The following is an 8788-nucleotide window of genomic DNA, read 5'->3' as shown; positions in this document are numbered from 1 at the left end:
AACGCTGGCCGCAGGCGCGCGGCCTTTATAGAAAATGCGGGAAGCCCCGCCCCACCCGGCCACCTGGGGGCGGGGTCCCCGGCGAAGTCCTAGCTCCCACCTCCAGACCGCGGCGCGCGCAAGCCGCCCTGCGGGGGGCCCCTCACCCGCTGCCACCCTACGTCTCCTGTGACCACCCCCCTCACGGTTGCCGAGGCCCCTTCACTGCCGCCCGTCTCCTCACTGCCCCCAGTACAGCAGGGGCCCCAAGAAGCCCGCCCCGTTAGTCCGACGTCTAAGCTGGGCTCTGGTCTCTACTCCTGGGGCAAGAGGCAGGCAAGGGGTCCCTCCCAGGCCTGGGCCTGGCCATGACTCAGCAAAGTGTCCCCAGGCCGCCGAGGGATGCCTAGAGCAGGGGGTGGGGGGGCACAGAGGCTAGACGCCAGGAGGTGCCTAAGCAAGCTAGTGAGCACTGCCGGCCAGAGCAAGCAGGCCCCCTGGGGTGGTACAACGGGGTGGTAGAACAGGGTGCTACCTGCCAGCTTGGTAGCCTCCAGGCCGTTCGGGACAATCAGCCTCTCCCGGGGCGGGGGTGGGGGGTGGGGAGCACACAGCGTCCTCCCTGGCGATTTATCCCCCATCCACCAGCTGTGCCCCCAGCTTAATGGGTGAGTGAGATAGGTTGAGAGGTGCTAGGAGAGCACAGGGGACAGGGGTTGGTGAATATCCCTACACCCGGCACTTCAGTGCAGCCCAAGAGACTCCTGCTGAGTCCCCAGATACCCACCTGTCAGCACAGGGTTCAATTCAGCAGGTGGTGCCCAAGGGCCCCTGAGTTCACAGCTTGTTGGCCTCATGGGCAGGGGGTCAGACCAACTCCCCTAGAGCTATGAGCCTAGAAACACTGCTTTATGTGACCAAATAGACCTGTTTGAAAGGCCTGGGGAGGCACCTTGGAAGGAATTGGGCAGGAAGGGTATGTCACCCTATATTGCACCCAGATGGGGTCCTGTCATGCTTTTTCACGGTTGGCTTTGTGGAAGCGCGAGGGCTGGGAAACCCAGAGACCAAGGGAAGTTTGGTTGGGCTAGGGGATAGTCAAATGCTAAAGTGACTTCCATGTGGGAGCACACAGGGGCTTGTCCACAGGTGTGGCTGATCTTTCCCTGAGGGCTCCAGACAGCTCCTCGCACCCCTGCCCGGAGCAGCGCTGTGGACAGGAGAGTCCCTCTCCACCCCTCCCCCCCGCGTCTCCGCGGTGACCCTCAGCCGCTGAGACCCACGGCCCTGCCGGAAGGGTCAGGGTCTGGGAAGAAAACTGGGGCCGCTGGCAGGAGCGAGGGCGTATGACTCAGCAGCGCCCCATGGGAGACACGCAGCCCAGGCGGTTGGGCGAAGAGCGCGCTTCCTGCCCCAGCTCGGCCGGCCACCCCGCCCCCAGAGCTTCAGGGTCCGGGTCCGAGCACAGTGTGGGCTGAAGAGTGAAGTCATCTGGTTAGGGGAACGCAGGTTTCAGGAACAGCCCAAGGCGCGGCCCTTGCCCAAACAAGTAGTGGGACTCTTTGGCTGCCTCTAGGAACTCCTTTGCTTTCTTAACTTTTATGTCCGTTTGGGACCGTGGTGGGCTTGCAGGGAGGGGTGGGGAAGCTCAGAGAGAAAGGGGTGGCAAGAAATGGGCTCTGGGGAGCAGGCCTGAAGACCGCCACCAACCCCCAGCTACCGGCCCCTGCCCGGGCGAGTCCGGGTCCGGCCCTTCCCAGCAAGCTCTGCTGCTGAGCACGGCCCAGCCCTCCCCGCCCCCAAGGCCCGCTGAGAGGTAAACAAGACTGTGCGCTGGGGAACCCCCTGGCAGGGCCCTTTCCGCCTACCCCCCGGTGGTCAGGCGGTCCTGCCGTGAGTCAGCGTCCCATGATCGCCATCATTAACTGCGGATCCCCGGCCACCACTGACCCCTCTCAGTGACATCTTATTGAGAGACTGGGTGGAGAGAGGCCCTGGGGGTCTGCGTGAGTCCCACCTGGACCCCGCAGCAAGAAGAGTGCGCAGAGGCGGGGGAGTGGGGGGGTGGGGGTGGGGGGAGGGACCGCAGGGCACCTAGTTGATGGCTGGAGCAAGACGCCCTCCCTGTACAGCCGCCATTCTCTGTCTTTCTCCTCCGTGGGACGCAGAGACACCGACCCCTTCCCCAGACACCTCCCCTGTGTCCACTGACCCCCTTCCCACCTTCCAGGGCATGTGCACTCAGCAAGCTGGAAAAGCTTGGCCCTGAGTTGGAGACTTCTGCAATAGACCGCCTTTGGACTAATGCTTCTCAGTTTCCTCATCTTAGAAATGGGGCCCGAGTGGGATGATGTGATGTCCCCACCCAGGTGAGGCCCCTCAGGTGTGCTAGTTGTTCTTTGTCTGCTTTTGGCCTTGTGAGCTGAGGGGGGTTGGGGAGAGAACAAGGAGTTGAGAAGGTTAAAGAGTGGGAGACACGGAAGAGACCTGAGTTAAGAGGTTCTGGGAGGGCCAGGAGGACATCCGATTTTGTTTAGTACTGTCTGGTGTGCTGTAATCACCTCTTCAATCCCACCCTGCCCCACCCCCCAAATAATCCCATCACAATGATTTGACAGAGTTTTTCTGCAGTCCAGTTAATTTTCTTTGAGGTGTGGAGTCAAACCTCCCTAGGTGTGAGGGCTCAGAGCTAGGCCACTAGACACAAGGGGGTCCAGGCTGAGCTGCTCTGGGCTGTGCTTAAAGGAGATTAATTGAGGATCAAGGGAATGAGTCCCACCCAACCCCACCCCTAGGACTAACCCCATAACCAAACAAACCCATTGCCTTCAAATAGATTCCAACTCATAGTAACCCTATAAGGACTAAGGGATGAGTTTTTATGTCCAGGGAAGGAGTCCAAGGAGTGGGAATGCCTCTAGTCCCCCTTCACTAAAGTGTCTTGGTTCTCACACTGCCCTGGACCTGTCTGTCCCTCTCATTGACTCTGAGGGACACACCTCTGCTCACTGTTCCCAACATGCCAACTCATTCTACCTGGTGACTTTTTCCAGGCTCTTCCCTTTGCCTGTAACCCTTCCCTCCCTGGCCTGCATGGCAACCTCCCATCCTAAATGTCACCTCAGTGGGGCCTTCCCTGACCACTCCATCTGGGGAAAATTCTCACCTATTGGACACCACCTCATTTTAGCTGTTTCTGCAAGGCCCAGCCAAGAGAGTAGTGGGTAGGGAGAGGGGGAAGAGGGGCAGGAGGGGCTTGGAAGACTTTTCTATAAGAAAAAAGGGCTCAAGTCATTGGTCCTCAGGGAAATATAAGTTAAAACCACAAGGAGACATGACTGGAGAGTTAAGTGACCCCAAGTGTTGTGGGGCACCGGGCCCTCCTGCCGGACTACTGGAGGGCTGGAGCGACCATTTTGTCTAGGGGTTGCCGGTACTACAGGAAAGTCGTTGCTGCGCAATGGCATGGGGCCATGGGGATGGGTTTCATCAACAGAGGTGGGCCGGGGGCTAGCTCGGGGCCATGTCTGTAAATACGTATCAGAAAGCCCTGCACCAAAGAACTGCACCGACACTAAGTCCAACCGGGCGGTGCCTGGGGACCCTCGAGCGGGGATCCCAGCCCTGGGCGCCCGGCCCCAAAAGAACGTGTGGTCCAGGAAGGAAACGGCCAGGCTCAAGCCAAGAAGGGGTCACTGGAGAGACAACCTGTGGGCCACCAAGGGGTGGGCTGGAGCCGGCCCGCGACCCCACCCTGCAGAGAGCCACGTCTGCCCATGGAACCCTGCTCCTCATGTGGACCTCTTCCAGAGCCAGGCGATGAACGGTGCTCTAGGCCTGACTGAGAGAGCCTGCTGGTGGATCAGTTTCCCCACAGCCAAGTTCGCTCTGTGCAGAAGTGGTCAGGTCGCGGTCAGCCTTTCCACAGGCCCCCTGAGGCTGGTCCCAAAATGAAACATGCTTCTTCCTGGTCCCAAAGTGAAACATGCTCCTTCCTGGTCGTAGGGTCGCCCCTGTAGCTGTGGGGGGAGGGGGTGCCTCAGAGGAGGGTTCCGCACCCTATCCGGCTTCTCCCTTCCTTGTCAGTGTCCAGAGACCTACCCTGGGGTGGGCTCTGCTGGGGGCCCCAAAGCAGGGAGCTAGCCCTACTGCAAATGTTCTGGAAAGACAAAGGAGCCAAGAGGTGTGGGGGAGGGGATCATGAGGAAACCCCCGGTGACGCCAACTGTAAAAGAGGGAGGGTTTTTGTCTTGTCCTACTAGCCAATGGAAATAAGACAGACACACCACCAGCTGCAAGGGAAACAAAGTGGAAATTTATTGTTTGCGCAAACAAGGGGCCTAGCAGCCTAAAGACTACTGGCTCCCAGTCCCAGGGCAGCTTGGAGCTTTTATGCCCTCTAGCCCCCAGGGGGCGGGATTGGCGCCCAAAATCTGACACCCCATCCCTCCCAAGTCCATGTCCGGAGATCCAGGTGCTGCAAAGGAAGGGAACTTTTGCTTTGCAAATGAGCTCAGGTGCAGCTATGTGCCTGAGAGCACCTTCATTTCTAGCAAAGTTCAGGTCATGGGTTCAAGCTGGATGCCCCGGCGCAAAGGTTTCAGTTTGCGCATGCGCGGGACTTCTGAGCCAACTTCAAACCGTTAGCCGAGCCACGATTAGAAACCTCGGCTTGCTGGGCTGCCAGGGGTGGGGGAAAGCCGTTGCGTAGCGAGGGAAGCCGCAGTAACGGCTTCACAGACGCCCCGAGACAATTCTGAGGCCAGAGACCTGAGGAGGAGCTGGACCTGCCAGGTCTGCGTGAAAATTGGCTCAAGGCGAGGAATGTGCGGGAGCTCTCAGTTCGGGATCGGGGCGGGAGGGGAGGCAGGGTGGCACTCTCCAGGGAGCGCCAGTCCTGGATGGAGCAATGAGCGAGTGCCCCCACGCTTCCCCAAGAGGGCCCGGAGTTTGGAGTCACATGGCGAGGGCTGCTGCAGGTCAGGCTCAGGGCTGGTAGTCCTTCTGGAACCCATTGGCTTCTCATCTCCAACGCCCCCTTCCAGACCATCACTCTCCGCGGGGGGCCCTCACTGGTCTCCCTGCTTCCTCTCTTCTCCACACTGTTCCCAACTAAGCACTTCAAAAGCAAATACAATCGTGTCAATCCCACCTCTGTGCCCACTCCTGTTTTGGGCCTTTCCACTTTGTACCTTACCCACAGCTCTAACGGTTAAGACCGAAACCCCTGTTAAGCTGTGCTCTACCCCTGCCCCTATATGCTCCAGCCCCTTCTCCCATTTTTGGCTCCACTTCCACCAGCCTTTGAATGCCTCTCAACAGGATATTTACATATGCTGATCAATCTGGTGGCCTTTGCTGAAGCCACTCTTCTCTCCCTGGGATGGTACAGCTAACCTTGCTCCCTTGGGGTACCCTCTGCCCTTCTGGGCATCCTTAATTTCCCCCATTATTAGCCTGACCCTTCCAGCACTGGGTGTGGTGGCTGCAGACAAGGCCCCAGCAGGGCAGAGACCAGGTCAAGCACACCTGTGCCTGTGGTGCTAGTTACTTAAGTGTGAACACTGAGAACATTTGTTATGAATGAATAAGAGAATGAAACCTCTAATGAAATGGTCAGCATGGCCCTAGGGGCCAGAATGAGATGAAGCTTTAGGGCAGGGCTTCTAAACTTTTTCCAACCTCTTACTGTGCCAGGTAAATGCTTATTAGCATCTGGACAAGATGAAGGACCTCTGCTTAGAATCATGTTTTGAAACATGTATATTGTGTAATATAAAGAAGGCAAATAATATTGAAATACGATTATTGAAACATACAACACACATTTGTGACAAAGAAATACCTATAATTCTTTATTAATTAAATCATAAGGTTTAGAGGTAGGACTAATAAATACCAGAAATATGAAGTCATGTTACAGGGCAGCGCTTCCTCGGGACTAAGCCATGCTTAGGTTCTTACCTTCTTCTGACCAGGAAATGTTCAGGAGAGGCTCAGAGGTTCCACGTGAAGAAAGGTTTATTAGGGACAGAGTAAAAGGCTCTCGAGGGAGAGGGATTTCCACCTACGCTAGCCTCCAGTCTCTCACTGAACAAAGGATTCCCCAGAGCTTATAAAAGTTTTTAGATGGGAACGAGGCATTATCTTTATTCGTTAGATGGGTGAAGATTTCCAGGAGAAGGGGAGGGATTATGAAAATCAAATGCGCGCACAGTTTGAATTCAAGATGGACTTTCTCACAGAGGCTGCTGGAACCAAGATGGAGTCTGTCATAAAGGCTGCCAGGATGTTGGACAGGACTTATTCTGGGATGTTGTGCACGCGTGACGCCTCTGGATCTTGGTTCAAGCCCCAGTGAAGGGTCCCTGCTAATGTTTGTGGAAGGTTATTCAGTCCATATTGATCTTTACTGCGCATATTCTATACCTGGTGAGGCCTTGAGAAACAACTCAGGAGGATTATCAATAATTTATAGCTGGTCAAGCACATAGGGCTTTGCAATGTAGCCCGTTATCTTGTCTAAGCACCTAGTTTGTTAATCACAAGTAGTTTTCAGGTGCAAGCAGCAAAAGTTATATGGAGGTCTGCACTTAGGTTTAGATTCAGACTATTTAGTTATAGCTGGTCAAGCACACAGGGCCTTGAAATGTAGCCTTTATTTAATTCAGCCAGCCCGATCTCTTCCCTGTCTCACTTGCCCCCTGAGAAACTTTAAACCCATAAATCTTTATGGGAATGTGGATGGAGGTCTCTGGTTCTGTAACTTCTTCATGCTGAACTGGGGCATTGTTCCTGCCTAACCGAGTAAAAGTCTCTCAATACCTGTTCTAATGATATATAAGGGCTGGCATGCTCCTCTCTGGGTATAGGTTGGAATCCCAGCATTATCCTTAACCTGACCTGAAACTGTTGACGTCGTGAGGAGGTAAACTTTATAAGGAAGTTAAAAAGTTATGGTCCAAAAATTAATAATAAAAGTATACTCCCAAACTGGTGACATTTAATTCGCCTTATCTCACTGCAAGAGAAGGTCAAGCGGGAGAAGTTTGAGCAGGTAAAATTTTCTCAACTTATCCACTGTTGCTGAAGTACAGCTGAAATGATTCTAACCCTTAGGCGATATGCAAAGATTCCTGCACCACCAGAGAGTTATTAGGCCTACGCCTAGTACGGTAACCACCCGGATCCAAGGGTTAGATTTCCACTCTTTCTTTACTTATGTAGATACTTACGTACTGCTGAGAGGTGTCTTTTTTCTCCATTTAAATCGGAACTTCAGGTCCTCTACTGGTTCACAGGTATAGTTGGGGAGTTCTTCAGGGAAATCTCCAGCCTCTTCAGCAGCCTTTTAGGTCCTAACAGAGAAAGCTTCTATTCAGCCTGTAAAAGTGTCAACATAAACTAGCAGATACTTACAGCCTTGGCGTGGAGGCACAACAGTAAAATCCATTTGCCAGTCCTCTCCTGGGTAGGTTCCTCTGTGTTGGACTGGTTTTACAAGCAGAGGGGGTATCAGGCCTGAGTGAGGACTGTTACTTTGGCAGGTTCCACAATTGAGCACCGTTTGTTTAACCACCTTATGTAAGTTTTTCCCATAAAGGCACTTACGCAGCAAGTTCACTAACACATCCCTTCCATAGTGGGTGGAAGGATGAAAGCTCTAACAATGTTTTATAATCTAGACTCTGGAGTGTAGAGAATTCTTTTATCATTGACCAGCTACCCACCTGGGCCTTGTTGGTTATATCCCCTCTTGGCCCTTTTTGTTCTCAGCCAATACTGTCTGTACTTGATGAGGAGTTAATACCTCAGTGGGTTGTCCCAAGGACAACTTGGATGTTTCTTTTACTAACAGGGCCCTAGTTGCAACTGCTCAGAGGCACGTGGCCAGCCTTGAGCCACAGGGTCAAGCTGTTTTGAAAAGTAAGCTACTGGCCTGGTTATAGAATTAATTTTCTGAATGAGGACCCCTTGTTTCTCATGTACAAATACCTTACAGGGATTTTTTAAATCTGGGAGTCCTAAGGCTGGCGTTTTTTCTAATTCTGTCCTTAGTTTATCAAAAGCCTGCTGACATTCCAGGGTCTAATTTAAGAGAGTTCTTTTTTCCCCTTTAAGGGCCTCATACAGAGGTCATGTTGTAAGGCCAAAGTTAGGGATTCAGATTTGGCAGAATCCAGTCATCCCTAGGAAGCCCCTAAGCTGTCTCCTGGAAGTAGCTGCCAGTAGGGGAGTGATAACCTTCTTTCGCTCCGGAGCCAGCATCTGTTTCTCTGGGGTCAGTATAAAACCCAGGTACTGTATCTGTTGTTTAGAGATTTGGGCCTTTTCCAGGGATACATGGTATCTCTATTCTCTCAAGAAGTGTAACACTAATACAGTATTTTTCTCTGAACTTTCTTTAGTTGGACTGTATATTAACATATCATTTACATATTGTACTAATATACTACCTGGCAACTGTAATTCTCTCAATTCTCCAGCCAGGGCATTTTTAAATAAGTGAGGATAGTCTTTAAAACCTTGAGGTAAGTGAGTCCAGGTATACTGGGTGGTCTCTTGAGCAAGTAAGGTTCTAATACTGGTCTTATTCCCTCTTGGGGTTTTGATTTTAGAGGGTATTGTTTTTTCCGGGGATACAGTGTTTTGGGTTGATTAACACAGGAGGTACATTCTTAGCCAGACCCGGAGTCGGGATGTCTCATACTTCTGGATTTACTTGTTTTAAAATTTCTTTGGGAGATGGGTTCCCAAGCTCAGGAGTTTTCCCTTTAGTTAACACGGGTAGCCCCAAGCTCTGACTTTT

Source organism: Loxodonta africana, chromosome 2 (genome assembly GCF_030014295.1).
Source record: "Loxodonta africana isolate mLoxAfr1 chromosome 2, mLoxAfr1.hap2, whole genome shotgun sequence".
NCBI classification, from domain to species: Eukaryota; Metazoa; Chordata; class Mammalia; order Proboscidea; family Elephantidae; genus Loxodonta; species Loxodonta africana.
This window is presented reverse-complemented; position numbering follows the sequence as displayed.